Source organism: Lagenorhynchus albirostris, chromosome 17, assembly GCF_949774975.1.
Source record: "Lagenorhynchus albirostris chromosome 17, mLagAlb1.1, whole genome shotgun sequence".
NCBI classification, from domain to species: domain Eukaryota; kingdom Metazoa; phylum Chordata; class Mammalia; order Artiodactyla; family Delphinidae; genus Lagenorhynchus; species Lagenorhynchus albirostris.
The window spans coordinates 32,607,793-32,627,976 of NC_083111.1; the positions used below are offsets into that span (position 1 = coordinate 32,607,793).

At 35.8% G+C, this 20,184-nt stretch overlaps 1 long non-coding RNA gene across 1 annotated transcript; it reads left to right on the forward strand.

Moving 5' to 3' along the window:
* Positions 1–1,215: 1,215 nt before the first annotated feature.
* On the forward strand, positions 1,216–18,076 carry LOC132507865 (uncharacterized). Its single transcript, XR_009536346.1, has 3 exons — positions 1,216–1,290; positions 2,183–2,262; positions 17,691–18,076. It is a non-coding gene; the product is annotated as an uncharacterized LOC132507865 (long non-coding RNA).
* The last annotated feature ends 2,108 nt before the right edge of the window (positions 18,077–20,184 follow it).

A 20,184-nucleotide genomic window follows, 5' to 3' on the forward strand; every position in this document is an offset into this window, starting at 1 on the left:
GATGAAAAACAACAACAACAGTGAGTAGAATTCAAATAAGTACTAGTAGATATAAAAATAATAAAAAAGAAATTTTGGCACTAAAAAAAAAAAAAAAAAAGACACTCAACCAAGCACAGTCCATTTACCCAGGACAAGAAAACATATGATATTACTCTTATTTTTTCAACCACAATGGATTTGAACTTTTAGAAAATTGAAAATGCAAGATACAGATTTTTTTTTTAAGTTATTTATTTATTTATTTCTGGCGGCGTTGTTTCTTCGTTGCTGTGCATGGGCTTTGTCTAGTTGCGGGGAGCGGGGGCTACTCTTCGTTGTGGCGCGCAGGCTTCTCATTGCGGTGTCTTCTCTTGTTGCAGAGCACAGGCTCTAGGGCATGCCGGCTTCAGTAGTTTCGGTGCACGGGCTCAGTAGTTGTGGCTCGCGGGCTCTAGAGTGTAGGCTCAGTAGTTGCGGCGCATGGGCTTAGTTGCTTTGTGGCATGTGGGATCTTCCCAGACCAGGGTTCGAACCCATGTCTCCTGCATTGGCAGGCGGATTCTTAACCACTGCGCCACCAGTGAAGCCCAAGATACAGATTTTAATAAGAAAATATTAGGCAACAGTTCTCTTATCTCTATGTCTTTTTCTATCTCATTGATTGTGAAGAATACAATCATAGAGAAAGCAAAATCTACATCAGTTGAAAATTTTTTCCACCTGCATGCATATTAGAGTGGATGTGTAACATCTTCACAGGGTTTGTGAAATCACTATTTCACCACAGAAATTAAATATGACACTAAAATGATCTGACACTAATTAGTCCATTGAATAAGGGGAGGAGGATTGGCATTTGGTCATCGTTTAGAAGAAAAAAAAATCATTAACCTGTTAGGCAAAATACTTGTCTTTAAATTATCCCGTAATAAATATACTAGAAAATAAAAACAAATGGCAGTACAGTGTTATGAAAGGAAAGCAATTGGGTTGATCTCAAAGTGAGTGAGTATAAAAATCAATGTTTTTTGTTTAGTTTGTTAATAATTTTATTCTTAGAGCTCCAAGGCAGCTAGCTTTTGGTCATTTTTAAGATCAATCAAAAAGTTCTAAACATTATTTTTAAGGTATGCAGATCACTAGGCCCTCCCCACCTCCTTTCTCTCTTTCTTTTAATTTTTAAATTTATTTTGGGGAGTTTTGGCTACCATTTATGTTCTAATCATGTTTTTCAGGAAGTGAATTTGAACTTTGAACCTCACCTAGTTTGAATCCTACCTCTATTGTTTTCTATCTCTATGACTTAGGGTAAGTTACTTAACCACTGTGAATTGTTTCTGGATATTTAAAACAGGGAAATCACAGGGTTGTTGTGAAGATGAAAGAAGATAACATAAAAGGGAACTTATTGCAGTGTTTGAGACATAGTAAGGGTTAGTAAATATTTCCAATTTTTATCTTTCTAATTCTCGTGAGCAGTTTACAATGAGATCTCATTACCACAGATTTTCCCTAAAATTATGAACCTTTTCCTACCCCTCTCCATTTTAAACCAAACCTTGAAATGACTGAACCTCATAGGAAGATGTCTCAATGCAGGTAATCCCAGTAGCAGGAGAGGTTGAAGCTACCACAATGCAAAGTTGTCAGGCTCTGATCTGGCAGTAGCTGTGGGAATTAGTCTTAGCTTCTATTTTTAACTCTGCAAGGAGTTGATTGGATGACCTGGGAAAACTCAGTTGGCATCTTATTTTCTTTCTGAATTTCTTTCTGCGTCTTATTTTCTTTCTGAATTGTACCATTTGTCTAATCACTCTTTTCACTGACTCATTATCAGAAATGATATGAAGGTTGTTGAATTAGGGTGTTGATTTCAGAAGTAATGTTATAGAAAATGGGAATTGTTCCCTTTCTTTTTTTTTTTTTTTTTTTTTTTTTTTTTTTTTTTTTTGCGGTACGTGGGCCTCTCACTGTTGTGGCCTCTCCTGTTGCAGAGCACAGGCTCCGGACGTGTAGGCTCAGCGGCCATGGCTCACGGGCCCAGCCGCTCTGCAGCATGTGGGATCTTCCCAGACCGGGGCACGAACCCGAGTCCCCTGCATCGGCAGGCGGACTCTCAACCACTGCGCCACCAGGGAAGCCCTGTTCCCTTTCTTAAAAGCAATAGTTGACAATTTTATTTTATTTTTTTCTGATACAGTGTTGAAGTTCCTGGGAGAGGGCAACTTTAATTTATAAAGAGTCGTTAACATTCACTTCCTCTAACAAAAGCCTTTAAAGGTAATACTACTAATTATCTGCCTTGTACCCCAATCTTTTTTTTTCATGTGTAACTGTTGAAGTTTTTTAATGTTAATCAATATCATTAAGTTGTCCAAAAAGGAAAATTAATCTGTTACTCCATTGTACACCATATACAAAGGAATCTTCTTGGTATATGATATCTTTCTATTTTACTGAATCTCAATGAATTTAGAGAGTACATGTAAGAATATTAATATTCAGAGTCTTATTCATAAATGTGCACTACTGAGTAGATTCAATCACTAGCAACACCTTTAAACTGAAAGCAAAAATAGAGCCTCAATTAACGTGAAAACTTTAGTACCAGAAACACCTGCCTCTAAAAACTACACTGTTAGTATACAGACGAGCTTTAGTATGATAACCATTTTGTTGGGCTTTAAAAGCACATAATTTTACATTTTTTTCTTATTTGACTTTTTATCATTATGTGGACCATTTAGGTCTAAGGAAAAAAGTACAAAAACTGCCTAGAGCCTTCCATTTAATATGTAAGCCATAGTTGTCCACAAGAGAGAATTTTGTGGTAATCAACAACTCTAGCCAAATCAGCAATAATTTATTTCAGTCGGTAGAGTCTAATCATGTGTACCTAACTATGTTCTTTTAAGTAAAAAGTGTAAAACATTTTTAGTAGTAAGTTTGTCCTGAATTTCCAAATCAATATTTTTAATCCCTGTTTGAATACTGAATTCATTAGCTATTCACCAAAGGCTTGAGGCATAGATTTTGGGCATAGTCTGCTTCTAAGATGAGTTGTAGCAAACAGTCTAAATTCCTGTTTTAAATATACATGTGCATACACGTATATTATGCAAAAATTTATATACAGACATTCCCCGAATTATAACGGTTCGACTTACCGATTTTTCTTCTTTACCATGGTGCGAAAGTGATACTCGTTTAGTAGAAAGTATAGTTTGAATTTTTTCAAAGTATACTTCGAATTTAGAGTAGAAACTATACTTTTCCCAGACTACTGATAAGCAGCATGATGCTCTCTTGTGATGCTGGGCAGCAGCAGCAAGCCACGCCTCCCACTCAGCGACTGGATCACAACTGACACACTTAACAGCCGTTCTGGTTTTCACTTTCAGTACAGTATTCAATAAAACAAATGAGATAGTCAACAGATTATTATAAAATAGGCTTTATGTTAGATGATTTTGCCCAACTTTAGGCTAATGTGAGTGTCCTGAGCACCTTTAAGGTAGACTAGGCTAAACTATGACGGTTGGTAGATTGGGTGCAGTATAAGCATTTACAATTTATGATATTTTCAATTGATGTTGGGTTTATCAGGATGCAATGCCAGAGTAAGTTAAGGAAGATCTGTACTTTATGTGTATTATATGTATTAATTATATTTAGCCAATTATGTGTGTAAATATATATATGCATATATATGCATGTATATATGTCTGTTTTCATGAACATTTGCCTTCTATTTCAAATATTTGATTATATTTATTTATTTTTATTTTTTTATTTGATTATATTTAAAATAAACAGACAAGTTCTTGGAGAAGCATTTGAAGAATCTGTGTTTCCAGAATCAACTTTTGCAAAGAACACTTAGTTTTTCACTAGGTGTTTATTTTTCAATAGTTAAAAAAATATTTTTAAAATTTCAAAGTGATTCTTTAATATATGAATACGAATATGTATTTACTTCAGGCACTATATATGTGATTTATACATATGTGTATTTATATATATTTAAATGTTTTTAAACCTGATCTTACTGGGTTATAACTACTATCCAATTATGTGAGAATAGTGATATTGTTGCCTTTCAGCTTGGAACATGCTTCTGTTTCATTTGATTATATTTTATCCATTAAGTGCTCTGGCCTTCCATTAGCTCTTTTGCTTTGAGGAATACATTTTATAGTGCATTAGAAATAGTCTTCTATTTTTCATGCCATAATTTTCCAGTGTCTTACAAAATCCTAATTTGGAATGTTCTGACTTGAATTGTGTCTCAGAATAGAGACTTTTCCCTTTTGGAATCATCAGATCTGTTGGTTAGGTACAGTATTTCTTATTTTTTCTGTTGGAGAAAGGGAGGAAGGAAACTGCCCTATGGAACTTTCCAGTTTTTTTTGTTTTCTTACGCTTATACCAAAAAAATGCACTCTTCTAGTAAAACTAGAAACATGAGTGTGGCAGCTACATAGTTCCAAATGAGGACAACCTAATATACTGTAATTTTTTCAAGTAAGAGAATAACCCAGGTAGTATACTATTAACTAGATTTTTTAAAATAGCCATTTGTTGATTAATAATTCTATTCTTTTTCCATTCTTAGTTTCATAACAATTTTACACAAAGGCTTATATTAACAAATGCCATCAGTTGTATTGTTGGTTTCCTCCTGCTTTCTGATTAGTTCTATAATTTAAAAATGCTTAAAGTCCAGACTTCTCAACTAGAAAACATAAGCACAGTAAAAGCAGTGTTTTTAAAATTAATTCTGGAATATATTTCTTTTGATGGTAAAGGCATATAAGATTACAGATGTGTATGTTTGGATGCTATATAAATAAAAGTAATATGATTAATCATGTATTAATTTATACTACCAGAAATTCCCTCTAAATCCTTTGTAGGACACAAATATTTATGACATTTCTATATTGTTCTCAGTTTATTATTTTAATGAAATATTATACAGGTAGTATTTCATAAAAAACACTGCATCAATTGTAATACTAGTTTAGGAATTTTAATTTGGTATGTAAATATACTAACTTCTGTTGAGATTGCTATAGCTTAGGGTCAAAATGAATTTGAAGGTTATTAGTGTTATTATTCTGGTTTTTATTAGCTGCTGTCTCAAATTAATTATAAAGACAAAAATATCCCTGGCTTTCTGCACTATTAATGACATACTGAGATGTCTCTTGGGTATCAGTAAATGATATATTTTAGAGCATAACTTATGAAATGACTTGCCAGTTGTCAGACCACCTTTGACAATAAAATATATTTGATAGTCTACCTTTGCAAATTCATTGCACCACACAAATGTGATCTTGGTAATTGACATATGACTATCAAGCTTCAATCATTCTCCATAATATTCCTATTACCAATTATTAACAGAATAAAGGGGAGATAACAATTCTATAGTATTTATTCAGATTTTTATTTAAACTCAAGTATAATCTATATTTCTATAGTGCATTTTTTATCTAACACCTCACTTAAGCAGAAGGAAGTGTTCTAGAGGTTTGTTATCAGCTTTTAAATGAAGTAATCTTTAACTATCTTTTATTTAAAAATACTAAAAAAAGTTTCATGGTCTTTAATTAAATATAAATATTGGAATTGTCTATGAAACTTTTGAAATGGTCAATCACATAAAAACATAGGGATATTCTTTAAAGCAGGGGTCCACAACCCCCTGGCTGTGTTAGGAACCCGGCCGACCAGCAGGAGGTGGGCAGCGGGCGAGCTAGCGAAGTTTCATTTGCTGCTCCCCATGGTTCGCCATCGCTGGCATTACAGCCTGAACCAACTATCCTCCCCCGCTCACCCTGTTGGTGGAAAAATTGTCTTCCACGAAACCGGCCCCTAGCTCCAGAACTGTTGGGGATCACTGCTTTCAAGCATATGAATTTCTAATATATTTATTTAGGTTATATATGCTGAACTACTTTTTACATAATAGCTCATAGGTAACCTTCACTATTAAGTATTTTATGATGCTTAGAATCGGAAACAATACAGAAACTAACAAATTAAAATTGTTTTTTGTAAAATGTCAAGTGAGAGGAGAAGAACGTTAAATAATAAATACAGCATATTCACAACTTGGTTTTGAATATCACACACATAGAGAAAAAAGACCCAAAGAAAATTTAAAAATTACTTATCAATGGTTAACTCAAGAAATAAGAGAGTCAGATCAGGGTGACCTTTACTTTCTCCTGTTCTTATTCTGTATTCCCAAATTCATTGCAATATGTATGTACTACTTTCAGAACTGTTTAAGAAGAAATGTGCCAGTTTGGATAATTTTTTTTTTAACATCTAAACATTGCCGAGTGTTGTTAAAATGTTCAGGTTTTATGTAGCTTTCTGGAAGATCTAGCTGGCCATAAAAAACTGAATATATTAGAGGAGGGGGAGTTTTCCCATCTTGAAATAATGATAAATAATATTTTTAAAGCATTAAATAATTTTCAAAGCATTTTTGTATACATTTTCTCCTCAGACCATCCTAACTCTCTAGAGTTGGTAGAAAAAGGATTATACTCATTTTGCCCAGGGTGGGGAGTTTGAGGGTGGGAATTGAAATTCATGAAGTTTAGCAAATTGCCCATTTAAGCCGTGCACAGTTATTAAGTGGCAGGGCCAGAATTCTAACCTGTTTCATGCCATGGCCAATCTAGTGCTTTCCTCTATGCTGTAGGAACTGGACATATTTAAGAGGTAAGCACAAAAATGGAAATAGGTCTGAATCTTGCTTTAGTTACAAATTTGCCTATAGTCCTCACTGGAGCCTGAACCAGGAAAATCTATATGAATTTCTTTCTTCAACCCAAAGAAATGGCCATGTTAAATAATTCCTAGGTTTAATTTTAAAATATCTATACTGTCTGTTTTTTCACCATATTCCAGTTTGTGTATTTTGTGTCTATCAACTACTCCAAAGAACCATGCTTCCTACCTAAAGGGTTGCATTGCTTAATAAACAAACATTGACAATTCTGATGCTAACCTGAATTAAATAATATACCAATCATTTATGAGATCTGCCTTAGTATTTTTACACTCCTGAAATATCATCTCTATAACCTGCTTTTTAAAATAGTCTGACACCTACCGAGTACTCTTTCACTTCCTACAAGAAATCAAGAAAAAGAAAGCATTTGTGTTTTTAATTTTAGTGAAGGGTTCTTGATTTACGAATTAGTCATTTAGTGTCATTTGAATTTCAAGTGTGTCTCAAGTAGTGGAGGTTCTTTCTGTATGACTTCTCCAGAGTTTTCACATATATATCATCATTAATTTCATCTTTCACTTGGGATTAGTAAAAGAAAAGGTTTATTTACTACTATTTCTTAGTTTTCTTCATTTCAAATATTCAGTGCCTTATCAAAAATAATACTATAGTCTTATTACTGTTCATTGATAACAGATAATACCAAGAAATTGTGATTCTGGTTTTCAGTTAAAAAAACAAAACGAGAAACTAAAGAAATAATTACTATAACAATTTTTTCTTCATTTAGCTAATCAGATATTCACATCAGTGAGTGTTAGATTTTGAGACTATGAATCCCAATACTAAATGTTTTATATATTCAGAGAAGTGAAAAATAATAATTATTATGCTTCCTCTGTGCTAAATACTGTTTTAAAACCAATTGGAATCCCCCCTCACAACAATCCTAAGATGTAGGTACTCTTTGCACCTATTTTACAGCCGGACAAACTGAGGCACAGAATGATTAAATTATTCATGGTCACACAGCTAGTAAGGCACAAATACAATATTTAAAATCAAGTCTGTTTTTGTGAGAGTCCACATTCCCAACCCCTGTAATGAAAGCGTGTGATCCCTACTATTTGCTATATACCCATTTACTTGCTTTGTGGAAAGAAAGGGAGTGAGGGAAGAGGAGGGAAAGGGAGGGAGGGAAAGAGGAAAAGAAGGTGGAATGGAGGGAGGCAGGAGAATTGTCAAAATTCTGCCAGTTTGTTGATACTGTGTGTTATTTCTTATAATAAGGTTGAAATTAAGGACTTGTAGAGATTTACCTGGAATAAATAATTTTAAATTTCCTTAAGGGAAGTCTCTGGTAATATTATCAGATGGAGACAGCAAGTGAATTTCTGTTTAATTCTATTCATAATTAAAATGCTATATCAGGCTCATATTTGGAACAAACACAGTTCTGGTAATTCTCATAGTAATAATTCTACATTTTCTTAAATTTGTTATCATTTTTTTCATCCTCAACACTCTCGGCTTATTTAATTTTAGTACCTACTCTTTTTCAAAAATCCATAAATTTTAGTTAGGCTTAAATCATAGGAAAATTGAAGAAAGTTTAGAGCCTGTAACAGAAGGAAACCCCCCCCTTCCCACCCTGAGAGCCCAGCTCTGTCCATTTCTATTAGAGCTACACCACCAAGAAAGGAGGAATTATTCTGATTGGTCAGATTTATGACACATTCTATTACATAGGGTGACTGTATTTGTTTAGAGGTACACAGCAACAGTTCCACATTTCTTCTTGTCCGTTGCCTGGTTCTGTGAAAGCAGGTAAGTGGAGTGAAGATCCTCAAAACCTAGACCTCAGTCTCTTGTTTCTGTTCCATTCCATTCACCAGGGTGAGCTTAATCCAGCAGAAGAGTGAGCTCTTCTGTGTTTCGCTGGATGTTTCCATGCAGATGAGTCAAGTTCCATTTTGAGCCTGGAAAATCTTGCATGCTCTCTCATCAACTTCTTCCTTTTCTGAGTATGTACTCAGAAAATGGTAACATGCCCCCAGTAAGCCTTTACCACAGCTCTGACTCAGGGTTATTAGGAAGTAATTCCAAATCTCAGACATGTTCTGTATTTTAATCAACAGATAATTTGTACTTTTAGTTAACATTTACTCTCGATTATTCACGTGTTCTTATGCAGTTGGAACCTATTTCTGTCTTCATGTGCTTAAAGCTAGGATGAGTACGGATTTTAATCAAGATAATTTAGAAACTTTATTAAGTGTTTCTTATGTGGCAGGCACTGTTCTAGGTACTGGTGATAGAGTTTTAAACAGAGTGGTTACAATCCACACTCTAAGAAAGGGTACTTAACATTAAAATTCAAAGAGGAAAGATGTACAGAAATCATACGCAAAAAACAAGAGTCAGTTTAATATGCATGGTTGGCATCTTGGGGACAGAAGAAGTCTAACACAAGGAGTTTTACAAGACTGATGATATATAGTCACTTCAGTTGAACTTTGTTTTATTTAAAACAAGCAACTTTTTTCAAACCAAGTAAAAAAATTATTGACAGTAATTGTGCAACTTTATAGCTCCTTATTTTAGTAAAGAGAGGGTGCTTTGACTTATGATATGAGGCAATTTCAGTATTTTGATAAACTAACCTTCAGCATTTTAGAAATTAAGCTTTTACATTGATGGAAATTCTGATAATTGCCCATCAGTTTTATTTCATGCTTCCAAAATTATATTTTCCAATTTTAAATGAAAAACTGGCATATTATCTGTTGACACTACAGTTCCAAGTTTTATCATAGGAAAAGGTGGGTGAGAGGAATCCCCAGCTCAAAATCCTATCCAAATTTGAATTCTGAAAGTCTTTTTTTCATTGATTAGTAGATGTTGGTATCACATTATTTGCAATGACAGAGGATATTGTCAGGTGGTTATTAGCATTCATTGCAGCACCGGCTTCTGAGAATGTAGTAGTTTTTTTTTTAAACCACGTTGTCTCCTCTTGATCCATGACTCCAACTCTAAAAATATCTTGACTCATTCATACATCATACATTCAAGAAATAATTACTGATCGCATATACTATTCCAGATACCAGGCTGGTCACTAGGGAGTCAAAATGACTAAGACACAGGCTTGGCTGTCAAGGAGACCCCAATGTAGTGAATCTTTGCTTCTTACTCTTCAAGTGGCATTGATCCTGTGTAATCAGAAGTAATAGGGAATTAAGTAGCATTCATATTGTAATTAAATGTAGATAGAGCCAGATGATTTTCCAAAATCAGGCTTAATCAGAGATAGGGCAAGAATGTTCTTTGGGATTTTTCCTTGATGAGCATTGTTAACTATCCTTGAGATGCAATAATAGAAGTCACTGAGTAATTTATCAATTTGGTTTCCTATGGGAACCAGGATGAAGGACGTTTCCTCCTTTAGTCATTGACTTTCTACAGAGATAGCGAAGGCGCTTCAACTTCCCCAGAAAAGAAATCACCAGTAAACAGCAGTGATGGTAGAGGTGGGTTATTTACTACCATGGGGTTGAGAATATTAGTGAGCTGCATTTTGACCACTTGTCAAACATTTTGACATCTTGGAACAGAAAGTGTTATTTAAATATAAAAAGCATTTTCTGTTGAATTGTTGTTAGTCATCCCTATGAGGAAATGACCTATTAACTAATAGATGGGGAATAAGATTGATTTCTGCTAGAGTCCTTAAAGTAGCTACATGTTTCAATTTGTGGGTGTTTTTCAACCATTTGTAAGTTACCACAGTAAAAACCCCATGTAAAAAGCTATCTGAATTTACTTTCCAGCATTCTTTCCTGGGCTTTCTCTATCTTTCCCCCTTTCCCTCTGTCTCAGATCAGGAGAGCAATGGGTCTGAAGCTTTAGCGAGAATCAGAAGGCTTGTCAAAACAATGATTTCCGGAGCCTCAGCTGGGAATTTGCATTTCCAACAAGTTTCTAGGAGAAACTTCTGCTGCTGTTACTTATTTGATGAACCACTGCTCAAGTAAAAGGAATGGGAATTTAGGAAGTAGAAAGATGGAGAGCTATGAAAAGCTGAATGAAGTCAGCCTCTGATCTTCTTCACCAAGCTGCCCAAGCTATTGGGAAGATCATCACTAGTGCCCCAGGGAAGCGTATTGAAAGTCACACCAATTAGAATGGGCATCATCAGAAAATCTACAAGCAACAAATGTTGGAGAGGGTGTGGAGAAAAGGGAACCCTCTTGCACTGTTGGTGGGAATGTAAATTGATACAACCACTATGGAGAACAGTATGGAGGTTCCTTAAAAAACTAAAGTAGAATTACCATATGACCCAGCAATCCCACTACTGGCACATACCCAGAGAAAACCATAATTCAAAAAGACACATGCACCCCAATGTTCATTGCAGCACTATTTACAATAACCAGGTCACGGAAGCAACGTAAATGCCCATTGACAGACGAATGGATAAAAAAGACGTAGTACATACATAAAATGGAATGAACTTGGGTCATTTGTAGAGACGTGGATGGACCTAGAGACTGTCATACAGAGTGAAGTAAGTCAGAAAGAGAAAAACAAATATCGTATATTAACACATATATGTAGAATCTAGAAAAATGTTACAGATGAACCGGTTTTCAAGGCAGAAATAGAGACATAGATGTAGAGAAGAAACGTATGGACACCACCGGGGGAAAGCAGGGCAAGGGTGGTGGTGGTGGGATGAATTGGGAGATTGGGATTGACATGTATACAGTAATATGTATAAAATAGATAACTAATAAGAACTTGCTGTATAAATAAATAAATTCATTTAATTTAATTAAGAAAAAAAGTAATTGGCCCTCCTCTGAGTAAGTGATTGGCCGAGGGCATCACGTAGAACACTCTTGACTGTCCTACTCTTAAGCCCAGCTTTGCAGTGAATGAGCCATTTAACCTCTCTTTACCCCAGTCTTTCTCAGATTCAAAATAGTAACAGTAATTTCCCTTCCCTCTTGTTAAAAAACAAGACAAAACAAAAATGCAAATCCTGATGGTGATTTCCCTTTGTGGAAAATTCTTTGGATTTATCCATCTATTTCTCTGATGTAGTAAAGAAGAAATTTAGCAAAATTTCTCTCTGTCCATAAAGATTTTAGGCTTTTAAGCTTAACTCTTTAGTGAAAACTCCCAAATGCCTATTCTCCACTGCCTGGGGCTAGACATTTCCTTGATTCTGTCTAAGAGGTGGGGAGCCACAAGGGAACAAGTACTTAAAGAGACTCTAAAAAGCCCTATCTATTCTGCACCCCCTTCACCACCACCAGCTCTCCAGTTTATCCACTGCTCTTCTCACTCTTTCCACACCAGCAACACCAGCCTCTTACCTTGTACTTTCAACACTCAATGTTCTCCCATCCAAAGGCCCTTGCATTTACGATTTCATCTTCTGGAAATGTTCTAGAAAAGTAGTCCATACACATATAAATAGAATATGATACTAGAGGTTATGAGAATAGATAGGATATGACTACCTTCCAGTTTCTGGTCAAATGTCACCACATCAGTGAGACCTTGATCATCCTATAAAAAACAACTGTTGTGCATCCCCATGCAGGTGCACACATTAACCTACACATGCTCTATTCCATCTCTGATATATTTTTCTCCATATGTTTGTTCCCATCTGCCAAACAATACATCAGTATTTTGGTATTGGTTTATTTTCTGTCTCTTCCCTAGGTAGAATGCAAATTCCGTGCAGGTAGAGTCATGGTTTTTTCCCTGCAGAACCTACAACCATCATTGACACATAAGAGTCGCTCAGTAAATATTTCTAGAGTGAAAAAGAGAAAGGTGATATATCCTTACGTTAGATTATCCAGTGCAAATTTTGGTATCTTTTGCATTACTTGCTCAAATGATCTTATACTCCAGTCATACTTACCTATTGGCAGTTCTTTAGAACCACCATTGCTCTTTATGCCCTCTTGTCTTTTTTAAAATTTAATTTTATTTTTTTAACATCTTTATTGGAGTATAATTGGTTTACAATGGTGTGTTAGTTTCTGCTTTATAACAAAGTGAATCAGCTATACATATGCATATATCCCCATATCTCTTCCCTCTTGCGTCTCCCTCCCACCCTCCCTATCCCACCCCTCTAGGTGGTCACAGGACATATATACACTCACTACCAAATGTGAAATAGATAGCTAGTGGGAAGCAGCCACATAGCACAGGGAGATCAGCTCTGTGGTTTGTGCCCTCTTACTTTTTAAATCTTGCTGTAGCCTCTGCCTAGAATGTTCATTTCTGAAACCTTTTTGTTGTCTTTGACACTTCTACATTTCCTTCAAAACACAAATCAGGTGTCCTGTTCTTCAAAAATATTTCATGATAAACTCGTTCTTTCTCTGTGTCCTCCTTCCCACCCTGGCACCCTATCCTGGCACTTATCCACTCATTATGTTATACTATTCTGTCCAGTTGAAACCCCTCCCAGCTTTACCAGAGACCACTTGAAAGCAGGGACTGCTTCTGACATCAAAAGCACAATGCCCCAATGCCTGGCATATGACAGCTACTCATAAATGATCAATAAATGAACAACAATCCACCTTATTCTTTTTTCTTATCATAAGAAGCTACCCTTCATTGCTTTAAACTTCTAAAATTGCCCTGAGGGATATAATAGTAATGAGTGTTCCTGAAAATCAAGAGAATGGGCACTTATGATACGTAGCTTGAAGATCAGCCAAGTGAAAACTGGAATAGCTCTCAAACAAGGGAGAGGAGTGAGGCATTCAAGCTTCTTTAGGAGTAGCAAGTAGCAGTGATGCTGGTGTTCACACTGCCATGAAGAAAACCACTGCCATGTGAAGCTCCTAACACGAGTAAATATGTAGTATCTCTGAGGTATGTGATAGTATGTGATAGTAGATCATGACAAAACTCTTCAGCAACCTTGTTTCTGGATTTCACCTCATCCAGCATCACTTGGTGTATGTTGAGGTAATGCAGAAATTTTACTAGGTAATTAGTCTAGGAATTATTCCTCTAGGGTAGAAAGATGCTATGTTACTCCAATCGTGTTGCTATAACAAAATACCACCAACTGGGTAGATTATAAGAACAGCAATTATGGCTCACAGTTCTGGAGGCTGGGAAGTCCAAGACTGAGGTGCTAGCATGTTTGCCTTCTGGTGAGGACCTTCTTCCTGGTTCATAAGCTGACACCAACTCCCTGTGTCCTCACATGGTAGAAAGGGCAGGGGATCTCTCTGGAGCCTCTTTTATAAGGCATTAATTTCATTCATGATGGTTCCACTGTTACGACTCAAGCACTTCCCAAAGGTCCACCTACTAATACTATCACATTGGGCATTAGGGTTTCAACATAGGAATTTCAACATAGGAATTCAATGTATAAAACATTCAGACCATAGCAGATACTTGGGACTCGAAACTTGTTCTAAACTTTATAGCTGGGAAGACTCTGTGAAGCTAGTATGTGTGGCTGAGTCATGAATGTTTGAAGATGATAAAAGACCCATCCCAGCAGAAAAATCCTACACACAACTGAGAAACCACTGGGCATTGTGAATGAGTGTATGCCTTGGCAGAAAGATTTTACAGCTCTTCCTCCTCACATATGTGAATTATGCATGATATTGCAAGAGGACTTTTTAAATATGAGCAATTTGGAGCAAAAATGACAGAAAAGAGAAATGCAAAGAAACAAGGTGAGTGAGTATTGAAAGGCAGAAGTGTATATTGGTAGGCCTGGAAATCAACTGTGAGTAATTTAAATCGATTAAATGTAGCATAGAAAATGTACAAGAAAAGGTTGAGGGGATCAAATTAACAGGCAAAAGAAACAATTTTCTCAACAGTAACATTTTTGCCAGATCAAAGTGAAAGCAGTCCATAAGAGATTGAGAAAATGAGTATATTTTCTCATTCCTTTGTCATGTGACCAAGGAATAAAGTAATTCCTTGGTCACATGACTAGATCTAAGGTGAAAATTAGAACTTTATCTCCATATAAGGAGGCAGTCATTCTTAGGAAATAACATTTAATTTGAACAAAAAAGAGGAGATCAGAGGCATGAACCAAGAGATAAGAACTTGTCTCCCTTATTCGTAAACTATGGGGCCCAACTGTCGAACAATAATCAGTATCGAGGCTGCAGAGAACAAAGTTGTATTTGGGGTCTTAATAATTGCAATCCTGGACACACAGATCCAGGTAAAACCCAAAGATGTTTTATGGAAGAGAAAGAGTCAGGGACTTATAAAGATGAAAGGTACAAGGTTGTTAAAGCTGTCTGGCAGGCATTATGATTGACTCTGATGCAGGAAAGGAAATATTTGTCTTTAAGGGATTCTCTGTCACAAGTTATTTTAGGGTAAGGGTCCGATAAGTATCTTGAGTTTCTGGAACGTGGGCAGATGCTCTGGATGCCTATGTCAAAGCAATAGGTAGTCAAAGTTCAGATTCCATCTCGGCTGAGATGTGCCTAAGTCACTTCCGCAGTGGCTTCCTCAGAGGCTCCATTTGAGAGAGCGCTCCCTACCAATAATGACTCCATTTCTGTTTTCCTTTCACACAACTTACCTTCACTCCTCAGATTTGTTGGGAACTGGTAAGCATATTCTCACCATAGTACTTGTTGTCGCTCACTTGCATTAGAGTGTACCATATCCAACATCAATAACTGATAATATTGAGTTTTGTTGTATTTTTCTCAAATTCAGAGTTATTTATTTTAAAGCATCAGTAAGCAAACTATGGCCTACAGGTCAAATCTATTCTTGGGCTAAGAATGGTTACTGCATTTTGAAAAGGTTGTAAGAAAAGAAAAAGAAAAAAAGGAGGAAAGTGGAAAGTAGTAATGTATGTCCCTGCAGGTATTTGTAGATTGTCTTACACTCTGAGATTTCTCTGCTGCTGCCCCTCCCCTAAACAACTGTCAGAGAGGATTGGAGCTCTAGCTTCACAGCGCTTGCTGACTTTTCAAGAGAAACTTTGTACAGATAGACCCACAGACATACTTAAATAGATATCCACAGCTCTGTTGGATGTGTAGTATTTAGCTTCTTCGGTCTGTGAGTGAAACACTTCTAACATGCTTCCCCTACTCCAATGGCCACAGGGCCACCAGTTTTCAACCTGTTTTCTCTGTCCTGTTAAACACACCTCTTTTTCTAGCAGCTGAATGGGAAGGAAGACCCCCCCCTTCAGTTGTTATCTTCCTCGAAACTGTTCATTCTAAACGAATTCTCACATTTCCCTTCCTAATCTATCTACCATCTCCCTCTATGTCCAAACTCCTCCTGATAGCCAAATTTATTGAGCGCTTAAATGTACACCAATTACCGTTTGTCAGTGGCATTTAACCCTCACACATATTATCCACATTACACAGGTAAATATTGAGACTTAGAGAAAGTAAGAAACTTGCCAAAAGTTGCACACTTAACAAGTGACATGTCTAGGATTCAGGCACAGAAGATTTGAGCCCAGAGGCCATGCTCTTTACCGTGAAGTTAAACCCTCTGGGAAGAAGTTAACACCTGTTCAAGGGAAATGGAGGGTCCATACCAGCTCCCTTATTTATACCAGCCGCCAGAGGGGAAAGTTTAACAGAAAAGTGTTCCCATTTAATTTTTCTATTTCTTTAACCATTGAATTAAACAATAACACATCCTTCTTAAATGTAATCTCTCTTTGATTCAAGCTTTCTGATTATTTCAGAAACTTCAGTGAATAGTTTATATCTTCATAATATTTTTCTTTAATTTCAGAACTTTGTGAGAAGGAAAATACTATTTTCTTTTAAGTGATTAGATAATTTTGTAATATTCTATGCTAAAAAGTATACTTATAGATATAGTATAGTACATATAAAATTCTATGTATTTAATGTGTACTTTTGTTAAAGCATTGTAAAATAACAACTGAATTGTACTCAAATAAATACATCATTATTCCTCAACATTGACTTAATGTGCACTATAGTTCATATTTTTTTCTGATTAGTTCAGAATTATCAAATTAGAGAATTACCATTTTGAGACTGGTTTTTACTAACTCTAACTTCCATGTTCCTAATGAATAAACTAAGCTTTATTTATCCTTAATATTTTCTGACCTCTTCACTTCAACTGAAATCTCGATTGTTTCAAATGATTCCCTTACCATCTCCACCACAAATTTAGCTTTTTCTTTCTCTAGTGTAAGAAGAGCCAGCCTGCTTCTTACATTTATGCCACTTTCTGATTATTATTCTATAATCTCTGTATTCCCCTAATTTTAACTTACTGTTAGGAAGTAAAGTTGGCCCTCTCTCTATTCAAACCACTCCTGTATCCTCCAGAACCAGTGCCCACTTATACTTTGCTGAACGAGGTCAACTACAGTTCACCAAGCTTACCATTTTTTAATTTTAATTAATTAATTTTAAAATAATTTTATTGAAGTATAGTTGATTTACAGTGTGTTAGTTTTACGTGTACAGCAGAGTGATTCAGTTATACATATACATATATCTATTCTTTTTCAGATTCTTTGCTCATATAGGTTCTCATAGACCAAGCTTACCAATTTTATAGTTTCATTGCCTGTCTTCATCTGTGCCATGACCTCATTTCTCATTCACATCTCAAAATTAAACTTTCAGAACTCTATTGCAACAACGATCAGTGGTCTAATGAACTTGTATAAGATGACCAGAAGTTGAAATATTGTAAGCATTAGTAATATAAAAGTCCAACTATTGTCTGTTCTGCAAATGAATATATGTTTAATACTAAATATATGTTTAATACGAAAAGTTTCACCATGGTAGTGTGAGTCTTTCCAAAATTTATTACATTCCTATTATATGCCAAGCACTGACTTACTCTTTGATTTCATTTTTCCCCCCATTTTGTTTTCCAAACACAGAATGACAACTTGGTGAAAAAAACCCTGTGGTATATACCAAATACCAAGATATGCATCCTCTGCCCATCCTCATTTGTGTATTCCCACTCATCCCATCATAATTAGATTCTGCCACTTTTCTCCTCAGCCCTGTAACAGTCTCATGTCTACTCACTTCCCATCTCTTCCCCATCTTTTAGTCTCAAATACAGTTCATACATACGGAACGTCACCTGAATGATGTTCATTACTGATGGCTGCTTGCTTTCTTAAGAATGCTTAAAAGATGCAGTGTTGGAAGAGAAAACTGTCACCACCTGCTGACTTGTGCCCAAAGTCTCAGAGGCTGAAACTTCTGCTTTCATAAATGGGGAGGCCCAGCACAGAAGTGAAATGAAAAAGTGCCATAAAAGAGCTTATGAGCCTTTTAAAGATGGCCCAGGAAATATACACACACACATGCATGTACACAAGATGTGCAGTGTGATTTCAGAGAAATTCTCAGACACCTCATATGTCTTGAACACTGGGTAAGACCTCTGCTTCCAGACATTCTAAAATTTACTCTTGAATATTGCAACCCAGAGAGCTGTGTACTTGGACCAAATTACTTATATTCCTTATAGTATTATTTCTGGCAAATTACCCCATCCGCTTTTGGCTTGCATAAGAGACAATTACAAGAATTTCTTTTCTATCTATTCGTAGAGGTCCTCTTCCATCACATCCTTTATACAAAGACTATATAAATGCACATAATGTCTTACATATTATTTCACAGGGTTAACAGATACTTGGTGTCCAATGTAGAATAACATGGACTATGGGCTAATAATGTTCTATAAAGAATAAAGTAGTTCTTTGTAAACTAGACTGTTTATATATTTCATACACACTCTGTTTCCCAGTTATTCTCTCTTATCACTTAATAAATTCTTTTGATGTCTTTTCTATATCATTTGTACTAAAGCAAAACAAAGCAAGATGTTTCTGATTGCTCCATACCTGGACAAAAGTGTTAGAATGGAAGCCTAGAGGCTGTTATGGTGGTAGCAGTCATAATGAAAATGAGAGAACCCCTAAATGGATGTGGTTTTCCTGCTTCAATTACCTGGAGATTGTTTTCCAGTGCTGACACCAGGATGTTCTGAATTTTGCTTTAGTGAAAGGAATTAGTGTTTCCTCTACAGTTTTAATTATAATTTTGTTTCCTCTAAAATTGCTATGTAATTTCATTGACCATTGAATTAATACAAAGTGAACTCCTTGGCCTGGCCCTCCAGGCACTTTAACTATTCTAACCTATCACTGCGGCTCCATCACCTCCCCTTATCCTACGCATGGGCCTGTGCTGCCATCAAACTGCACAAACCTCTCTTCTCTCAAGTGCTGGGGAGTTTTCTAATCTCTGTGTCACTTTTCATTCTGCTGATTACGTCAGGAATTGGATTTTTTTAGATGCGATGCATATTAAATCTACTTTACATGTATAACATGCTTATATAGTTAATAAATTTGACAAAAAATTATTAAATGATACCTAATGATGACTATGTCATAAAATCACATATATATATGCTTTTTCATATATATTTATGTCTTTCAACACTAACCTCACCCTCTACATCCTCATAATACTTAAAATATGCTTGCATTATGTTTTCCAGGCCATTGCATGTGGTACTCTCTTTGCCTGGAGTTCTCTCCTTCCTCCGTTCTTCTACCTGCCACCACTTCCCCATGTAATGACCCGATTTGGAGAAGACTTGTTTCTGCCCCTCTTATGGGTTCCCTTATTACCCTATTCTAAGCTCTATTAATTCACACTGCATTGTAACTCCCTGTGCATTGTCTTACTTCATCATTGTGTCCCCAATGCCTATACAGCACCTAACGTTTGGAAAGTACTCCAATAAATGAAAGTTGGTGACATTGAAATACATGTATAACTGGTTTAGAAGAGTTAAATGATAATTGTTATTGAAAGTCATAAAGATACTTACACCTTTGACCCAGTAATCCAGGAGTCAAAAATTCAAATGCTTTGAGGGTCAAGCAAGTAATCTAAATGTGCAATGTTGGCCTGGGGGAAGGCAATGGGGAATACAGGTTACTGTACTTGCCTCACCTAAACACATTCAGATTTACACTTTTATAAATACTGTCGACACAAGCCAAACAAACCATAACCCCTGTCTCATTCTAAAGGAACAATTCTGTAGAGGAAAAAAAATATTCGTAATAATGTTTTTTGTGAATCTGTCTGTAATAAGGAAAAAAATGAAGACAAATAGCTAGTAATAGGGATCTGACTAAATTAAATGTAGATTGTATCCATTAAATATCATGTATTCTTTAACATGAAAATAATCCCCCAATCGTAATACATGAATAATGCTTTCGTTATTGGAAATAGTGAAGGAATAACACAAAACCCTGTGTTTCCTATAATTGCAACCATGTAAAAATGTACATCCTTGTTTAAAAAAAAGTATTATGCAAAATGAAGATAACT